We start from the raw sequence: 20,727 nt of genomic DNA, 5'->3' as shown, positions 1-20,727 counted from the left end.
TCTCTATTTCTCCATGATAAAGTTGTACAGAGTTAAACCACTGTTTAACAGTATTTACAGTTTTCCTTACAACTCCGCAATGTTTCTTTCAAGTATTCCAAACTCAAGCAGGGAACAGGTAGGGAAATTAATAGTAATAATGATAATAATAATTGTATTAGTAATATAATAGTGTTATGATAATATATTGGATTATTATTATTATTATTATTATTATTATTATTATTATTTGAGTTCCCAGTTTGCTTCCTGGTCCCTATGTCCCTGATGAGACTAAGTCAGTTATCCACCTGGTCCTCATTCAGCATTTGCAGACTGGGCCCAAATGTAAGAGAGCAGGTTCATAAACCCCACCTCTTGCAGAGAAGACATGCGTTAAGTTGGTTCGGTCCATGGACAGAATGAAGGGACGCAACCTCGGTATATAAATTTCTTCTCTTTGTTCTCTCATGGGCACAGTTGCTGCTCCCTCCTCTTGTTCTTTAGACCTGGAACCTCATGAAATCCCTGTGAGTGAACGTACATTTGGCAGCCCTCCTTCCACTGGGGAAGTTTTCCTTGAGACAAACACTGCCTGGTGCAGGAGTCACCAACAGATGACTATTAACCCCTTTTGTTCTCACTTTATCTCATCCTATAGATAGAATCCACACTTTTTCAACCAGTTCACTGAGATATGATTGACATGTATGAGCGGTAAATATTTAATACATGCAGCTCAGTTATTTTGAGGCTAAGGACACACCATGAAGCCATCGTCATTGCCATGGAGGCCATAGACATATCCATCACTTCCTAAGCCCTCCCACTGCCCCCCTCATTCTTTTCTGATTCTGTGGTACACACACCTATCACAAAGTCTATCCTTTAGGAAATGGTAAGGACACAATAATTATTGTTGGCTATGGACACTGTGCTATGTTGTAGACCTCCAGAACCCATCTTGCAAAATTGAAGATTTTTGCCCTTCGACTATCCCCTCCAAATTTTAAAACAGCTCTTAGTTTGGGCTCCTCTAACACAACAACCCAGACTGATTAGCTACCTTCCAGTTCTGGAATCCAGGAGTCCTACATCAAGGTGCCAGCATGGTTAGTGAGGGCGCCGTGCCAGGTCCAGACTTCTTGTCACATCTTCGTGTGGTGGAAGGGACTAAGGGGCTCGGTGGGTCTCCTCTATAAAAATGTTAATCCCCTTTATGAGGGTTCTACCCTCATGACCTAAGCACCCCCCAAAATCTCGCCTCCTAAGACCATCACATTAAGCATTAGGATTTCAACGGATGAATCTGAGGAGAGGGGCACACAGCACCACAGCAACAGCTGAATTTGTTATTCAGATTATTTTGAACAACTGTATTTTAAGTTAACAGTTTGGATGGATTTGATTTGACTATATTAACATAGTCCTGTTCACGTTTTTGTTACTACTTCTCTTGACTGTAGTGTTTTTTTTCTTTGCTCGTTTTAATCTCATGTTGTGTTGTACAGTAACACGCTGTACAAGCTTGCAGCCCAGAAGCAATAGGCTGTTCCATGCAGCTCAGGTGTATGATAGGCTAGACCATCTAGGTGGGTGTGTATACTCTGACGTTCACAAAGTAACAAAATCACCTAAGGACACATTTCTCAGAATGTACTCCCATTCTGTGTACTCCCATTGAGTGGAACACGGTTGTGTGTGTAACATATATGCATGACAAAAATTATCTTCTGTGTAATCTTAAAAATGTAAAGCAATGTCTTAGACCGTGGAACATACATAAACAGGCAACGGGCTATATTGGTCTGTAAGCCACACTTTGCCAACCCTTGATTTAAATCATTGTAAATTACACTTTGCAATATTTGTAGTTTTGAAGGGAAAGGTCTTGCACCTCATTGGTGAAGGTATTTCTAAGATTGCAATCTTGGCTTTAGTACAAAAAAAACACATTGTTTTGATAGTAAAGAGAAAAGCAAATAATGATTGTATTGATTTTATATTCCATGCCCTGCTAAATCATTTATTTATAGTAGATTTTTGTACATTTCCTTGATTTATCTCGGTACAAAATTAAATTTTCTGTGAATAATGGCAATGCTATTTCTACCTCTGTGCCTTTCATTTTCTATTAAATTATTACATTGAACCCCATTTTTATGATATTAGCTATAAGGTTTTTCAGATTATTTTTATCAGAATGAAGATGACCACTTGTTTCATGAGGTCATAATTTTTATTATAAATGTCTATTGATTATGTTAAAAAATTTTGTGGGCATGTGATTGTTCTTGATTCTATTAGTGGCAGATTTTGTAGACCGATACTTTGCATTGCTGTGATAGGACTTACTTGGTCTTGATTTATACAGAGATGGGCTCAGCACCCACGTTCAGAAGTTATGGGCTCTGGTTTCCTTCCCCTGAAATGTCCTTGTGATTTTTACTCTCATTACTTACATAATTTTCAATAATTTCTATGCTGGTATCCAAAAATGTCTTAAATATTTTAACTGCCTTTGTTTCCCATAAAAGTGTGTCTGTTTTTTGTTTTTTTATCTTATGTGATTAAGTGCAGTGAATCATTTTAATCATTGGCATATTTGTGTCAAGATTTGTTGTTAGAAATTATATTTTTAAACATAAAGAAAACACTTCTGGTTTTTCAGTTTTCCTTTGGTCATTTTCCAAGTTGTATTTTTACTCAAAAGTGAGCTGGCTTGGCTGGTTATCCGCATGAAGTTGCTCACGATGGTTTTTATTAAGCTTTTCTAGAAGAGCTTGCAATTTCTTCTGTCCTTCGTCATATTTATATTTTTCTCTTCCTTCTTTCCCTGCACTAGTTCAGAGGTTTATCTGTTTTATAAGCCTTTTCAAGTGATCACCTTCTGCATTTTCTGATTTTTATCTCACTTGTGGACTTCATTGTTTCTGCTGTTCACACACTAGAACTGCGCCTCACACTTTAACTACTTAAGGTGGAACTGTATGTGATTAATTTTAGCTGTTTCTTCTTTAAATACGTATTTTAAGGTAAATATTGCTGTATGCACTGTTTTAATGCATCTCAGACAACTTCATGTGCCAAATTTTCATTATCATTCAACTTGAAATATTTCCTCTTTTATGTCTTCTACGTTAATTGCTTATTTTTCAATTGTTGTACTTCATTTTCAAATGTGGTAGTGGGTTTCTAAATATATTCTTGTCCATAATTTTAATTTATTTCTGAAATCTTTCCACATTCTGAATTTTAGTCACATTATTTGGAAAGATTTGGTGAATGTTTTGTGCACACTTAAGACAGTACATGAGCTCAGCAGCTGCTGAGCACAGCCATCTACACTTGCTCTTTCGGTTCAGTAAGGTGATAGTGTTGTCTTCAGCATACTACATTAGTATGATCTTTTTCTGTTTGTTCTATAAATTATTTAGAAAAAAATTTCAAATGTATAAAGACAGATGATTTTTCTCTCTTAAATCTACCTAATTTGTCCTATTAATTTTAAGCCTACCTATTGGCATTCACCTATAAAATTGTCTTCTTGATGAATTAATCTTTCTTTTATGAAATGTCCCATTTATTAAGGCTCTTTGTTTTGAAATCTACTTTATATCTTATTAAGCAACACCTGCTTTATCTGGAGAATAGCCGTGTTTGGGGCATTTTTAGTCTGAGCCATGTATTTAGGTATTTTTTTTCCTCTTCCTGGCTTTGATTCTTCCAATCAATCCATAGTATTATTAAATTACTCAATTCTTTTTTTTGAAGATTTTATTTATTTATTTATCTTTAGAGGGGAAGGAAAGAGGGAGAGAAACATCAATGTATGGTTGCCTTTTGTGCTTCCCCTGCTGGAAAATGGCCTGCAGGGAACCAGCCTGCAACCCAAGCATGTGCCCTGACTGGGAATCAAACCGCGATCCTCTGGTTCGCAGGCTTGTGCTCAATCCACTGAGCTACACCAGCCAGGGCTTGAATTACTCAATTCTTAACCCCACAAACCCTCATTTGGCTTATAATCTCCCTCAGGTATTGATGACCCTTTGCCTCTTTATTCAACTATGAGGTGTTTATTTTTCTGGAATTTAATTAAGCTTTACTTGCACACTTTGCTATTCAATATTTTCATAGAAAATTGATTTCATTGTATCTGTATATTTCATATTATTACCCAATGATTAAAGGTTCTTCATGCATCCTAATTGGAAGCAGAAGTTCCAGACTCATGAGAAGTTTGGCACTATGATTTGGGGAGCAAACTGAATGGCTTCTAAATGGAATGTTAAGCCTGCTGAACCAATCATGAGCCCTATAGAGACAGTTCATCACCCCCTTCTAATACGGGTTCCCGTAGGCCAGAGATTTTCAACCAGGGTGCTGCAGCAGGCACAATGGTATGAGGCAAGAATTTTAAAAACCTACAGTACCTGATGACTCAGGGACATGAACCTCTTTTTCTCTTAGACTGTCAATTTTAAAAACAACAACAGCCAAACAGTAGCCACTGGGCATGGATGAATCAAAATTATACCTATTTCTTTTGTCAGATGGGCAAATATATATGACACAGAATTGTAGTAATTAGTTTACATGTTCCATGAGATGAAAAAGGTTGGAAATTGCTGCAGTGGAGTATGTAGCTGGTTTAATTATCTGGTGCGTCAGGGCAGTTTCAACATATACACACTGAAACATAATTCTGTGTTGAAGGAGCTACTATGTGATTAAATTTATCACTTGGATATAAATATTGTTTTGAACCCTGTTCAGTTCAAAGGCAAGGTTGGGAAGGTTGAGTGTGGGTGGGGTAGAGGCATGTTGCAGACAAAGCAAATGCAAGCAGGTACCCTCCTAACCTAACAGAATCATGTGTGAGTTGAGAGAATCCTGGTAACTTCAAGGACATTGGAAAGTTGAGGAAGTTTATCACTCAACATGTCTTTTCTTCCCCCCCATACATCAGGCTTGTTTTTAACCTCCTTCTATGAATTTCTTCACTGGAAACAATAATGAAAATATATATTTTGCCACTGCTTTCTGACAGCCAGAGATTTCTAAATTTGATCCAAAATTAATTACAACTGATCTCTCAACTCTGTTCTCTAGGAAGTCAAGAAACCCAGGGAATAAAATCCTACATTTTTTTTCTGGTTGTTGGAATAAAGAAATGCATTGCTGTATTTTCTCTGTAGTAGCAGTTAAGATCTGTTCAGTGATTCCTATGATTCAAATTGGGGGCATAATGGCATTTTGCTGTAGAAAAACCCTGCAGATTAATGAGAGCCGAGTTAGTTTCACTTCCACTAGAAAGAGCAACATTGGCCAGTGAGAACTGTGAGGTTAAGGCATTAATTTATTCTGTGATAGGTAGCCCTGGCCCTACGGGATGGACAGGGAGTGCTGTCCTTCAGATTTGCATCTGTCTGTGGAGCACAGCCCTTCCATCACCCCTTCCAAAGGACCGCATCAGACAGAGATCAGCATCTACTTGGCTGGACCAGAAAATGATAGAAAGATCAAAACACCCAGGAAGATTGTGAACTGAATAGCGTGGCAGAGGTTTGCAATGCAGATTAACAGAGTCTTCACAAGTCGCCAAACAAGCAGGAGGGGCGGAAGCCAATTCCAAAAGCCAGAGCACAAAGTCAATGTTGGAAAACTCCCAAGTAAATAAAAACAGAGGATGGCAGTCCATATAGGCAAGGGAAAAGGCAATTTTGGGTGAATACCCAATGCACAGACTGTGGTAACTTACCGACTCTTTGTATGATGCGTGTTGCCACGGGAGCTCTGATAGAAGGAACCCAGGATGGGGTGTACGGAAATGCATTGACTCTGTATGCAATAAATAGCATTAGGAGATTTCCTTGTTATCCTTGCAGGACAAATTTGCAGCACATAATTAAATTATACTGGGCGACCATGAAATGATTCCAAAGTTTAGGTGTCGTGCCAAGAATTTATGAAGGACTTCTGGTTTAAAATCTATGCTGGAAGAATTTAAAAGCAGGAATATTTTCCATGCTTTTGCTCTTGGGCTTAGAAGATCTGAAATGTGAAAACAGGAAAGGATTATAAACAAAGGAGTCTGTTGTTTTCTGTAGGATAGCTTTCCAATTGCCTTTTTCTCTGGGCACATACATTTCTCTACAGATCTAAGAGAAATGGGAAAATACATTTCTTTCAGAGCCTTCAGGAAGGAAAACCACGTATCACTGAGGCAGATAAGTTAGTCTTGTGTGCACATGTGTGTACTTCATTCAAAGTTGCTTGTTTCTGTGAAATGTCTGACATTTTTTTCCTTCCTTTTTTTTTCACCTTTTCTTTCTTTTCTATTTTTCAAGTGACTTTGAGGCAGGAAACACGTGTGTAGAGAGCTCCAGGGAGATGCTCTGAGTGACGCAGACATGGGTGGTAGACATTTGCCCACGGTGTGCTAGCACGTAAAGGGTTTTAGTGGGTCTCAGGAACCACAGTTTGAGGACCATTGCATTTGAGGACTGTTGTCATTGTAATCTAGGTGTAGGTCACCAGGCAGCTAAAGATAAAGTATATTCTTCAGATCAGGTACGAATCAGTTCAAGAAAACTAGACAGGGGAAACCAAGACCAACACAACATAATACAAGACAACACAGTTTGAAATTTATCGGGCAATGGTAAGTGCAGAAACAGACTCTTCCACACGGTAAGTGAACACATAGCGAATCTTGATTCAATCTGAGAGCTGTTATATAACCTTTACTATGCACGTGACTGAAGAAGATGAGAGAGGAGAATCGTTATGAATTCAGAGGAACACCTCTGATGCTGAATGACTGGAAATTATTTAAGACACATTTATGTAAATATTCATACGACAACTATATAATAGACATAGTTGTATTTTATGTCTAAATAACTTTGTATTATATAACAGTATTTAGGCTGCCCACAATATTATTGTATTTCTTCTCTACCATTTCTTGGGGCATTTTTCTGTTCCCTTTGTGAAGCAAAAACTCTGTGTTTTTTTGTTTGTTTGTTTGGTTTTAACTGATACATTAGGGTTTGTTCTTTAGGGTTTTTTCTCTTTTGCTATAATGGCTTGTGAACTGGGAAAAAAGGATTTAGGAAGCAAAATAATATTTATTGCTACAAAGAGCTATAAAGTCCCTATGCTGATGAGATTTGACATGCATGCATTTCTTGCATACTCATTACTAAGCTTAAATAGGCAGCTAAAGCGAAAAACAAATATTTCATTTCAAGTGAGAAAATCAAATTGAGGTATTATGTAACATTTTTTCTGGTCTTTAGGACATTCTTTAACAGTCTCTGAACAAAAAATTTGTGGCCATTAAATAGCAGAAAACATTATTTTTAAAAGTCTTTAAACATGTCATATGTTGTCTGGATAATGTTTTATGTTATTTCCAATGACCTATTCAATAGTTCACTGACTTGTTGTCCATAAGATAATAAATTCATGAAGTGAGAAACAACCTTTTTATAAAGAGAACAAGGTCCTTTGATCTCTTCAGCAATAACACAATTGGATTTTTATATTAAATGATTGAATATAAATGTGCGTTATGATATTTAGTGCTTGTCATATGCACATGTCTGTCCTACACATTTTTTTGCCTTATGAAAATATTACCAGGTCTCTTTAAACATATTTTAGAGACATGAAAGGATACTTGGATGACCCTCCTCCCTTATTTATATTTCAAAATTAAGTGCAGAGGAAGTTAAATGACTTTCGGTAGAAAACGTGGCCTTTCCTCTTAGTTTAAACATGAGCTGAATATGAAATAATGTGCCTGCAGAAGAGGTTTTATTTTGGAGAGACAAGGTTCATGTGCAATATTCTGTGGTTCAGAGGCCACACCACAATTAGGAAACAAAGTGGTGAAAAGAAACTTTAAATTACTTACTATTGAAATAAGCTTGTAGAAAAAAAATGAATGGCCTTCAGCAGATTGTTTAAAGTCCATGAATAGGTTTTTTAAAATCTGTGCGTAGGGCGGTACCTCTGGGACTAGACCGAGAGCGTCCGTAAATATGTTCTCTATCTAAAAATTGTGGGGGAATAGTCAAAATTAATTTTGTCAGTGCTTTGGAAGTTAACCAAAGGCTTGCACATATTCAAGGAGGCATTATGCAAGAAAAACGGTGGGACCCTTGTCACAACAGAAGGTTCAGTGTGATCTTTTCACAAGTTGCACACCTGATGGCTTGTCACCCTCCCTGGTCCCACAGGGGTCTCAAACACCATCTATCTTGCCGCCACAGCACGCCAGCAGCCATGGAAAGGGTCAGAATCAGGTCTGGGGTTTTCACAAAATCCTCACCTGGAGCACTGTTGCCATTTGCCTGGCCGCGTCTTGTACAGGGGTAGGCAAAAGTAGATTTACAGTTGTGAGTCCCAGAAACACAGTTTATTCTTATATTATTATTTATTGATTATTGTGTTATTTTCCATATGATCAACTGTAAAGTAACTTGTACACACCACTGTATTTCCCTCAAAAAAGCTCATTTACCATTATTACTGTGGATTGATGGAGTCACTTGTGTGGTAATATGCATATATGTTACATGTTCTCTTCCCTGTGTAACCAGTTAATAGTCTTATTAATTATGAAAGGGTGGAAAGAAGGGGAAGGGACTAGTCAAAGAACAGGTATGAATGACCTGTGACATGGACAACAGGGTGGGGGTGGACTGTGGGAGCGGAGGTTGGGCGGGGTGGAGAAGGGCAAAAGGGGAAAATGGGACAACTTACAGAATAACAACTTCTACAAAAGAATACAAGTATAAGCAATGTAGAGGAGTGTCATAATTTACTTTTCAGAATGGTTGGATTTTTTGGAATTTTTTAGGAATTTTTTTGAAATATGAAGTTGGAAGGAAAGCATGTACTCTAAGGATAAAAGTCATCATTAGTATTAGGAAATATATTGTTATCTGTCCTTTTTGAAAGTCAATCTCCCTGCCTATGGTATTCCAACAGAAAAAAGAAAATTAACCACCCTCACAACGAATGAACACCATTAGTCCATGACGGAGGAGAATTTTTTCTTTAAATGATGAAAGACCTGTAAGCCAGTTGTCAATCCAAGAATTGTGTCTTTTGTTGGTTAAAAGAGGTATCTGTTTTCCCTACCCAGAAATTAAGCCCTTTTATATGAACTGGCATTATTTAAATTCATGCTCTAACTCCGTAAAGTTGTGTTGTGTTTCTGAGCTAGTCTTTGATGTTGGATTACTTGCGTTTGAAACTACTGATAGCGTTAAGGGAAAAAGTAGCATTTGTGTATGCCATCCTTTGTTCTATGATGTACTACTCTTTGGCTTTAGAATTAAACACATATATTAACATTTTGAAGTGAGAGTAAGTTTCAATTTCAAAGACTAGTGAGATGGACAGGAACATATCAGTGCCCAGACTGCACTGGTCTCAGGTGAGGTTGGAGGACACAGCCTGGCTGTACCTGTCCTGTCACAGCAGAGGCGTGTTTCTCCTGATGGCCTCCGCCTTCTGCTGCCAGAGTCCTTGTTCTTTTTCGTTAGAGGAGATTAAGACAGCAAGACATGTAGGCTGACACAGCACCAGGAACAAAGATACTTTCTTTGCCTTTAGCAACTCCGTCTTTCTAGGAAGTGCTGGAAATCAATGTTTGGTGATTATCCATGGCTAGATGGCAGCTGGAGCTCGTTCAAACCGTAGTGTCTGTAGGCTCCAAGTCGTGTGAATGAAACTGTGTGTAAACGAGTCTTATTCCACCACTGCCCTTTGTACTTTCCACTGTTGCTCCTCCTCCTTCTATTCCCCATTCATTGAAAATCAATTCTATAGTCTTAGAGGAATTACCTGGAAATCAAAGAAGACATACATATTCTTTGTGTTATAATTTCTTAACACACACACACACACACACACACACACACGCACAGAGGAAGAGACCTCTTTACTACTCAAAGTCCTTTTTCTCCTTCCTGCCTCCAGGTAAAGTAGGCAGGGCACTGTGTCCAATGCTCAGATGCAATAATGAAAGTGATAACACCTTGAAAACAGAAATTTCGTACAAAGACTTTATTTCCTATTTTAAATACGAAAATAAAACATATAAGACAAATTTCAAAAAAATTATAGAGAACAAAGCTGTGGCAGGAGGGTTAGAGTTCCCCCAAACCGGTCTTCTTGACTCCTAGTCCCAAGGCTGTCTCACTCTGTCCTCTGTGTATGACCTCACCTCTGGACCGCCCCCTCCCGCCCCCCCGCCCCGCCTGGCCTCCATCCCTGTGTGAAGCCTCAAATAGGTGGAAGGCATGCCCATCATTTTATTTCCTTAGCACCCAAAGACAACTTTTCAGAAGACAATGCGAAAATTGTTTACTATACTAAGAATGGATTGTATGCAAATCTCCTAAAACGCTTGGAATGCTACTTCGTGCCTAATTTGATAATGAAACATTTCATTGACATAATAGTTTCATTAATTAAATGCAATTATTTAGTGGCATGAACACTTAATAGGTGGCTTCTCATGCAACTAACAGTTCTGGGCAATGCTGACAATGTGGCAGGGGAAGCACGGTGCCTGGCGGGGACCCGAGTTCTGATTCAGATTCGTGTTGGGTTGCAACCACATGCGTGCGAGGCCTTGGCTAAAGCGCAGGAGAAACTCAGGTGTTTCTCCTGAAGCCTGTTTATGCAAAACCAGTAAGACTCGAACCAGTTGATTCAGGGTTTTTCTATTTTTTTACACGCATAAAACAGTCTTTAGTCGCGTTTTCTTTTAATAGTGACTGTGACATATAATCTCTTAATAGGCTGTGGCAGAATATGGCCATTTATTCATCTTTTATTCACTGATAGGAGTGTATGCTTCTTAGGTATCATACATTGTAGTAGAAATGTAACTCTGTAATTGTTTACAATTATTTATTAATGATGGGCACATGAATGAATACATGAATTGGAAGCCAAATGAATGAATGAATGGCAGAGTTCATCCGGAAGCTCCAGCTGAAATGACAAATGGGGTAGAGGTCATAATGGAACACATTTTTACTGGTCACAGGACAGGGTATTCATTTTACAGTGCACCTGCTATTACTGTACAGGGTACTATTATCTGCGCAGAACTTGTTTTCACTTTTTATTTGAATCTAACATATTGAAAGACTTAAACAAACTTGAAAGCATAGTACTGTATCCTATAAGGTGACAATAACCAAGTTAAAAATGATTATCATTTCCTCAATAACCTAAAACTTCAACCAGACCTCTTCCGATCTCCCTTTTCAGATGACCATAATGACGGGTCATCCGCTGTATTCCATAGGTGCCTGGTGTAAAAGTTTTGCTTTTTCAGAAGCGTATCTTAACACAAGATTTTGTGTTAATATAATTTATTAACAATTGTGTTCAAGAAAGCTAAACATTGTATTCAAGGGGGGAAAGTATCAGAAAAGGATGGAAACTAAGAAAGGCTGAACTATTAAAGTATAATACAACGAGAATGGATCCAGAATGGATCCAGCCATGTACTCTGAAAAAAATAGACACTTATTGAAGAAGACACAGTATGTAAGAATCATTGTACATGGGGCAATGGCACCTCAGCCCCCTTCAAAGTAGGCACCTTGGGACCTTACACAGTTCTCCCAATGCCATCAGCTGCCCTGCTGTGTTTTCCTGAATCTCACTGATGGTCTGAAAGGTCTCCCCTTTCAAAGGTGATTTAAGTTTTGGGAAAACCCACAAGTCCTAGGGCACCAAATCTGAGCTGTGGAGGGGCTGAGTTGTCCGAGTGATTTGATGTGTTGCCATAAAACTGCACAAGACATGGTGTATGAGTGGGTGCATCGTCGTGATGAAGCTGCCAGTCACCAGTTGCCCACAACTGCAGCCTTCTTAATACAGATAAGTTTCTGTGGAGGAATGTTCAGACTTAACGCAACATTTGATGCAGATTTGTTGCTCTACTCAGTCATTTTGAATGCAATGGCCACACAGTACACATGCTCACTCAGTGGCATCTACTGCCCCCACTGACTAGTACAGTGAAGTCATCGCTGTTCACACATGCGCACTCCAGTCCACTGTCCTTGGCTGCCCGGTTACATCGATGTCATGCAAACTTTTCTCATTACACTACCAGTGGCCGGACTTTTTCTGGACCAACCTCATAGGTAGTAATTTTGGCTTAACTTTGCAGAAAAGATAAAGAAACTCTTGAGGCCACATCTTGGGTTTGCCATGCTTAGGGGCAAGGTGGCTGTGTTTACTGTCTCAGAGATGGCGGTCACTGGGGGACATCCACCTCAGGACAAATGTAAATCCCCCAGCAATCTGGCCATCTCTGAATATCGGCAAGCAGGCTTCCTCAGCCTGTGTGGGCTCCTTTGGGAAGAGCCTAGGGGGCGCACTGTGGGGAGTCAGTGCACTCAAGAGTGTGCGGGGATCCACGGGGTTTGGGGCCAAGCACTGAAAGCCTCTCCTAGGAGGCTCAGTCCAGTATCGGCCAGTCATCCTGCACTTCACTTCTCTTCATGCCCTGATGCTCATAACCAGTCACGTTCAAGTACTTTCTCACACTCAAATGCAGACACCCTTCTCTCTTCCTTTCCACTCAGATCCCCCCGTCCCGGTGTCTACACACAGTAAAGCCCTCCTGTTACTTGCAGGCTGTCTCCCCAGGTCTTCTTGGCACCACAGGCAGTTCCCCATTTCACAACCAGAAATCTGAACAAATGACTTGCTCACAAAAATGATTGCTATGATTCCTCCTAAGATGACCCCAGTGTCCTGGAGAGACTTCAGTGTCTACTGTCACGTAGCTCATACAGAACATGCTGGTTCTTTCCTAAACCTTCTGTAGACTGTGCAACAATAAATCAATAACCCCCACTGGGGATTCAGGTCTTCTTTTCTTAGGCACCTTATTTTCTCCCTTTAATGGCTGCCCCTCACCCTGGCTGCCTTGTGCACGCTCCTCCTCGTGGTTTAGGAAGCTGCTCGGAAAGCATGCCGTCCGTTCTGTGAAGACACCTCTGAACGCTCTTTCCTCCCACCCGCTCTGACCCCACTGCCATCCTACATGACAGCGTGAGTCACTTATCCATACACTACCCTTTTATTTTAAACACCATTTTCACGTTTAATAACTTGAGCAATGATTCTCCACTAAAGGAGGTTTTTGTACTTAGGGTTCATTTGTCAATGCCTGGATACATGTTTGGTTGTCTTAACTGGGGGGTGGAGATCCTGCACAGAACAGACCTCACCGCAGAGCGTTCTCTGGGCACGAATGCCAACTGGAAGGAGGCTGAGGAACTGCCCTTAAGGGACGTTATTTATTTAGCCCAGCTCTTCTTATTACTCTCTAGGCTTCTTAGGGAAGAGTTATGACTTCATATTTGAGTGCTTGGTACCTACTATATATCCTGGATCATGATGGCCATCTTATAAGAGTTTAGTGCAATTGATGGTATTAAAGCGATCATAAATTAAAACCTTTAATTAATGGGGAAATGCATGCAAAAATATAGAACTCTACCAATAACATTTTCCTCCCTCATTTTTAGTTTAAAATCATTGTTTTGAAAAAAAACTTGAGAACTTACACTTTAATCACAATTTGTCTTATAGGCGGTTGATTCATAATTCTCCCTTACACCAATGTTTAGATTATGCCACTGGAAATATATGTGTATTTATAATCTCTACTCGCTTTCAGAAAACTAAAACTGAAGAGATTAACTGTATTTGCTGCCTGTTTTTGCAAATGTGGAGCTCAGTTGGCACTAAAATATGCGCCAGTCTCCGTGGCATGGCCGTCCTTCCAGCTGGCGTGTAAGGCAGCTGCAATGTTCATCAGAGGGCTTTCACAATGAGAAAAAGAGAGCTCCCAAAATGTGTCATCTGTACAGCTGTTTTATATTCAAAGAGAAGGCAAATATATTTCTTTCAGAAGTGTATGAAATGGCTAACCCTTCATATTTTTATAATACTTTAGCCTTTCTTAAATTTAAGGTAAATGTAACTTCAGTATTTAGTAAGCTCAGGAAGTTACAAAATTTATCATGGAGACCATTAATTTATGGCAAGAGCTGTGAAACTTCAAATGTTGAAGGGACGAAAGCAGAAAAACATCAGCCAAAGTTCATATTTTATTAGAGGAAGGTAAGACAGCAACCCTGACCTGGTGCATGCACACCGTATGTGGTAAATCAATGGAGACATTCAACCTAATACCAGACGAATCAAAAGGTAACACTTTACATATATTAAGGACCATTTTCCGAATTAATCTACCTAAGAACTTCTTTAACTTCTGAATTTCTCTCCACTATGAGACAGAAAAGGATTGAACATTGAGTCAGTCCTAATTGTGATTCTCTTTTTTAGAATGAGGACTTCCATGCAAATGTTTATTATCATCCTGTGTTCAAATTGGAGACGTTAACAAAATCTAGGTAACTTGTTGTAACAGAAGTACTTTCCTTCTTCCCAGTGCATCATAAGTTAGGTTCAGTGTATAGTAGCGAGCAAAAGTATTAAATAGATCAGAGAAAAAATTGCAATTTGCTCAACTCCTTAATTACTTTATTATTAAAACTCTGTCTTTAAAGAAAGTCTCAGGTGGTGAAGTTAAAGTTTATATTAAAACTCAAATGGCAAATAAAATAATTGAAAAATAATTGAAGTTCTTTAAATAATGCATATTTTCTTTTCTTTATACCTGCCTGGATATAAATTGTAAAGACAAAGATAATCTATTCCAAAAATTAAAACTGTTAAAAATATTGTTCTCACACACACATTAATCATCTCTTTCTTTACCTCTCTTAATTTTGGAACACTTTATAATTCTTTTTAATGATGAGATCTTTTCTGAAAATAAACAACCAAAATCAAATTAAGTAAAACACTTTAATTTGGAAATTTACTCAAATTATAAATGCATGCAAATAAGCAAAGCATATATGAATACATTTGTCCAAAATTAGAAATACTGGTCATATGAGAGGTGTGTGTGTATGTGTGTATGTATATATATGATATATCAATATAATGGCCTGAATATTAACATATGCAATGAACATCAAAATAACTCCTCTGTGATTTATTAAGATCACTTCAAAATTGTAGTATATAAAATATGTTGCCATTTTTGTCCGTGGGATGTTAGATTCTCCACTAAAAAAAGGAAAGAAAGGAATTTTACTTAAAGAAGGGTAGTGGGAACTTTTATTTTTTTACCATAGTTTTAATATATGTAAGTTATCAATGTGCTTACAGTTTACTTTGGAGAAAAAAGAAAATGAGTTTTCTTTCTCATGGTGTATTTGGTATTAGATTTTGCCAAAAAGAAACTTCCATCCTTCAAGAAATAATTGTGAAAATAAATATATTATCCCATTATGCTCTCAAATGGGTAATTTCTTTCATTTCCCAGAACCTGCAGCCACAGCTAATACAGCAAAATTACTTAACAAGTTACTGAAGTATTGAGCTTTCTTTTCTTCAGGGAAGGCACTGACATCTAGATATTTTTTACTTTCGTATCTGCCAGTTCATGAAAGTGAGTTATAAATTCCCATCACTCTCCCATGAGCCAAAGATAAAAATAGCATCCCGGGCATCATGGTGTCAAACATACTCGACTGGAAGCTGGTGCTTGGAAGGGCGTATTTTCTGTGCCACGACCAACAAAAGGCCTTTTCCTTTTGATTAACATTCATAAAAAAACAGTGATGTAGCTAAATCCTTGATCACCCAATAAGTAATCCATCAGAGTCAGAGAGCTCCAAGGAGGGGACCGTCAGGTGGGGGCGAACAAGACATCGACTCGGCTTTTTTCCTGTGTTAAACCCACCTTAAGAATCGCTGCTCGCCCTGGCTGGTGTAGCTCAGTGGATTGAGCATGGCCTGCGAACCACACGATTGAAGTTTGATTCCCAGTCAGGGTACATGCCTGGGTTGCAGACCAGTTCCCAGCAAGGGGACTCACGAGAGGCAACCATACATTGATATTTCTCTCCCTCTCTCCTTCCTTTCCCCTCTAAAGATAAATAAATAAAATATTTAAAAAAAGAATCGCTGCTCATCTGTGGGAGTGCACTTGTTAATTAGGAGACACTTGTTTAATTAAGAGACACTTATGAATGAAAGAACCCAGATCTTCCCCCAACATGAGCATGTTTACATAGTTGCCTTTTCACAAAATAGCAGTTGAAAGAAAAAGATTTTCTTCCTTTCTGATTAAAGCAGGGGAATTCATCCAAGTACACTGTAAGTGAACTGACCTAAATCATCTTCCTTCAAGGTCTTGATGACACAGCGATCACTCAGCTGAACGGATTGTCATCCTGCCACTGAAAGGTTGGAAGCTTGATCTCCAGTTTGGGCGTGGTCCAGGCGTGGTCTGGGAGCTGGTGATCCTCATTCGGGGTGAATAAGTCAGACAGCCAGTCGATGTTTCTCTCCATATCCACGTTTCTCTCTCTCCCTTCTTTTCTCTCTAAAAAGCAATGGAAGGTGGTCCTTGAAGGAGAATTTTTAAAAATCATTAAAAAAGGTGTTAATGACAGAAAAGCACAGCTGTAAAGCTGATTTTGTACCCCCAAGCTATCCGTGTCTTCTTGTGGACACTTGGGGAAGCCAGAGCTGCTCTCTGCTTCTTGTCTCCTCTATCTCCTCCACCCTCCACATCCCCAGGAACGTGTCCTCACCCCAGTCGCCCAGTTGGGGCTGTGCGCCTTTATGGGGTGTTCCAGGGCGAGGGGGTTACATTTGGGGAAGCGGGGCAGTTGTGGGACAGGGTGCTCCCGCTGGTTTTGTGTAGGCTTTGGCTTGCTCAGTGTTGTCTTTAGGTGCAGCGTCCGGTCCGTGTGACCTGGAATGTCTGGTTTGGTAATGCTTTAGAACCTCTGTGCCTTTGGGAAACTTTCAGCGATTTTCCAGTCCTGTTAATAGAGATTCGGTTAATTATGTCTGGCAGAGTCAGGGAGAAGACAGCTAGCTCTGGGAAAGAGGGCTTCTTGTCTTTTTATGCCTCGTATCAAACAAGTGTCAAATTCTTTTTCCATATCACCATTTCCAGTAACATATGTACAGTGTGAATTATTTCATGCTGATGTTTGGTGGCTGTTTCTTTTGCTGGTGTTTTCACGGTTCAGAGACAATGCCTTTATGGCTCTGCTTCAAATCGCTACACCTCTCGCCTACGCTACAAGTTCGACTGGCTTTCCTCTGCTTTGAGGCAAACCAAGGGAAGCCATTACCCGTGGGTCACTGATTTCTCTGGAGATTCAGGATAAGGCGAAGGGGTAGAGCTTTAAGTGATGTCTTTTCTACTCTGTGTCAAGTTTGCATTGAAAACGAACTTTGAAAATCACCAGGCTGATTTTTTTCCTCCCGAGGGATTTGTGGGGTGTTATAAGGATGCACAATATACTTTTGAGTCCTTAAAAATGGGGTTTCCCCCTGAGCCAAAACCTGTAATAAGGATCATAAACAGCACAGATTGGGTGGGACCCAGTCACCATGTGATGGCTGTCATTCACTGAAACAGTCTTTGTGCACTTCTCCTTAGAAGGACTCTTGAATTTCCATGTTTTTGGTTCCCTGCTAGAGTATGAGACTAAGTATGCCTAAGGAGTACACGTAGGGTGCGAGAGCACAAAGGAAAGGATGCTTACAGACGACAGCTATTCCCAAGTCTGTGCCCCGAGCCCAGGATGTACAGCAAACAGCGGGGAATGCCAGCCATGAACACAGCCACTAATTCTGTGTTACTTCATGAAATTATAATGATACACCATAGGTCAAAACTGAAAAAACAGTAGCCAAATTGTTCCTTCACTTTTAGCTCAGGGGCTCTCCTGCTTGGGAATGCCGTAGGAAAGGATCGATATGTTGTGCTCGAAGGGATGATTTTTCTGCTGTAGAGAGCCAGGTTTCTCTGAAAACCCAAGCAGTAGCTGCCTGGTGCCTCCCAAACCAAGAGCTAACTCCTAAGCCTGGTGTTCTCGACCTTCCACCATCTGGCTTTGTAACATTTCCCCTAACATTCTGTTGCTCTCCTCCAAAACTCTGCCATTAGGTCAGACTAAACTTCTTTTTCTCTTAAGGTTTCTGAATTTTCCTACTGTTTTACTTCATTAACTTTATTTAGAATATTTTCCTTGACTATCCAATCACTCTTTATAAAAATCCTGTCATTGAATAATTCCCCCATATCATCTCCTTAGTATAAACTTTCCGATCCTTAAAATTATCAACAATCTCTTCACATTTCAAATGCTCATTCCCTTCTCTCTCCTCTTTCTCTCCCAGACTTTATTCTTTCTCTATAATAATGTATAGATGTATTTTCAAATTTAGTTAATATTTAATTATGTGGAAATAAACTATGAAGTTTCTCTAAATAACTACTCTCCAGTCAGTTCAAATGCCTGAATCACGCTATTTAAAATATATACCTTGGAAAAGCAGGTACCATGCCCATAAATAGTCATGACATAATTAAAATGCAAAATTTCAGTTTTCAGGTTCATATCGAAGAGTGTAAACTCAGAAGCAAAGAATATTTTTTTAAGAATTGGGACATTCTTATGTTCATCATAAATTGTTTTCTTCCCAACAAAAGTAAACATAGTTCAGAAACCTTACCCCTTAGCTTCTCTCCTGTAATCACTCTGGTTGGAAAATAAAACAAACAAAAAACACACACAGATATTAGAAGGGGGATTAATAAAGACTTTAAAGGGAAAGAATCCCAAACTCTTATCTTGTAGCATTTACATTAATATACGTAAGATGCATGAGGAATAGCCATGGTTAAGTACGTAGACATTTTGCTGACAAAGCCACTGTTACTCAATATGAACTACTGTCAATGTTATATAAAAATTAAAAATGTTTTATAATAACTATACCAATCCCGAGAAACAAGCAAAACGTGCTGGGGGGATCCCAAAGGCACATGACAGCTTGATTTAAAGAAAGAGGAGAACAGTTCTTTAAGTCACACTAATGGTTTCAAAATTTTACCATATAGTAGACTTTCTTGGCGCTTGTGGGGGTGGGGTCTCTGAGGTGACTGCCTAATTAGTTGTATATCATTAATTCCAAGTGTGAATTCTTGTCTTACATTGTGCTTTCTTTGTGAAGTTCTGTAAGAAAATACTCTCTGCAAATATCATTTAAGTAGATTTTTTTTTAAAAAGGAAAGAACCAACATCCCAAAGGCTTCAAAGCCCTTGAATCTATTGTGAGTGAACTGGGTAAATACAATGATTAATAGCAAGGTACCAATAATTACTTGACTGAGTCAGAGTGATAGAAAGAGTATTTCATGTGTATCCTAATAAAATATTAATGTCTTGAGGAATATTAAACACTATGCTAAGAAATATTAGGCAACCAAATTTATCAGTTACTGATCAAGACACTGAAGAACTTTAAACTTAGCAGAACAGGGTTCTGCTAACCCTGGAAGACAGAAGGTATGTGTCATTCCCGTAGAGAGGCAAGCTTATTCTGATGTGCTGATGGAGAACCACGTGATCTGGTGAACTTAGGGACTGAAGAGGCTAAAGTATTCAGGAAAATAAACTTGAAAAGGCATTGAAGGAATTTTCACCTATGCCACGAAGCCATCCCCCCTACCCTCCTTTGGCTCTCTACCCCACTTTGGAACTGATCTATGATACAACTGTCCTTCTTACTCAGAACTGGAAGAAAAGTTTATTTAGTTAATATACTACTGCCATTGTTAGAGTTTCGTAGTTTCTCTAGTTTACTGACAGATGTAAGAGCATAAGGGGGTGAAATCAAGTATGGTAATATCAAAGTGATGGGAACTACAGCGGTGCCACGCGTGAGCACAGCCACATCACGGGCAGCCATGGAAAGTCTTGCTGCCAGTGCGTGCGACGCCTCCCTCTCTCCCTCCCCTGCAGTTACCAAGGGTAGTCTGTGAACTACACGCGTCATCCACTACCTCAGAACAAAATAATGAGCAAAAATGCACTTTGTTCCTTTTGGGGACCGATGAATGTTCCCTGATTTTCAAACTCAAGCTAATGTTAAAAAGGAACATTTTTTATGTTTGCATATCTTTGCACTTCTGAGAAGCAGCTGAGGCCAGTCACAGAAATGCTGATATTCCGTGAGAACAGCTGTTGCTACGGTATTTCTGGCTAGCTGCTTGCAGAAAGATTAAATCTTGCTATAAAGCTGGCTTTTTCTCCTAGAACTCTCAGCTCAATTTCACAAACTCCAAAGGTCGGAGCGGGTGAGATGCAGTTGAGATAAGCAACCCCAGTCGGTTTCTTCCTCTGAACTAAAACAAGCTTTTAAACTTTCCTCAGCACTAATGCATCTCCATTAAGGGTGAGTATTAAAGTCATGAATTACAGTGGGAGCCGGGAATAAATATCTAATCTGCAGAAAATGAGAAATCCCAGAGCAGAGGAAGGAGACCTGAACTGGGGAAAAGAACCAGAGAACAAATGGTTATTTTTTCAATCCCCAGATATTGCTGTATAAGCACGTATACAGTTTTGTTCCTAATAACAACCTTTGAAGAATTTTAGAATGTCTCATTTACCTCTTCCTAATGACTGATTTATAATTATTTTCCAATACTTGTAAATGCATAAAGTAGCTTCTCACTGACAAAGGATCATATTATTTACCAGATCCTGAAAACAACCTGTGCTTTTGTGTTTCTTCATG

The sequence above is a fragment of the Sturnira hondurensis genome, unplaced genomic scaffold (assembly GCF_014824575.4).
Source record: "Sturnira hondurensis isolate 20B ecotype Veracruz unplaced genomic scaffold, ASM1482457v3 Scaffold0001872, whole genome shotgun sequence".
In the NCBI taxonomy this organism is placed as follows: Eukaryota; Metazoa; Chordata; class Mammalia; order Chiroptera; family Phyllostomidae; genus Sturnira; species Sturnira hondurensis.
Note: the sequence above shows the minus strand (reverse complement) of the source record.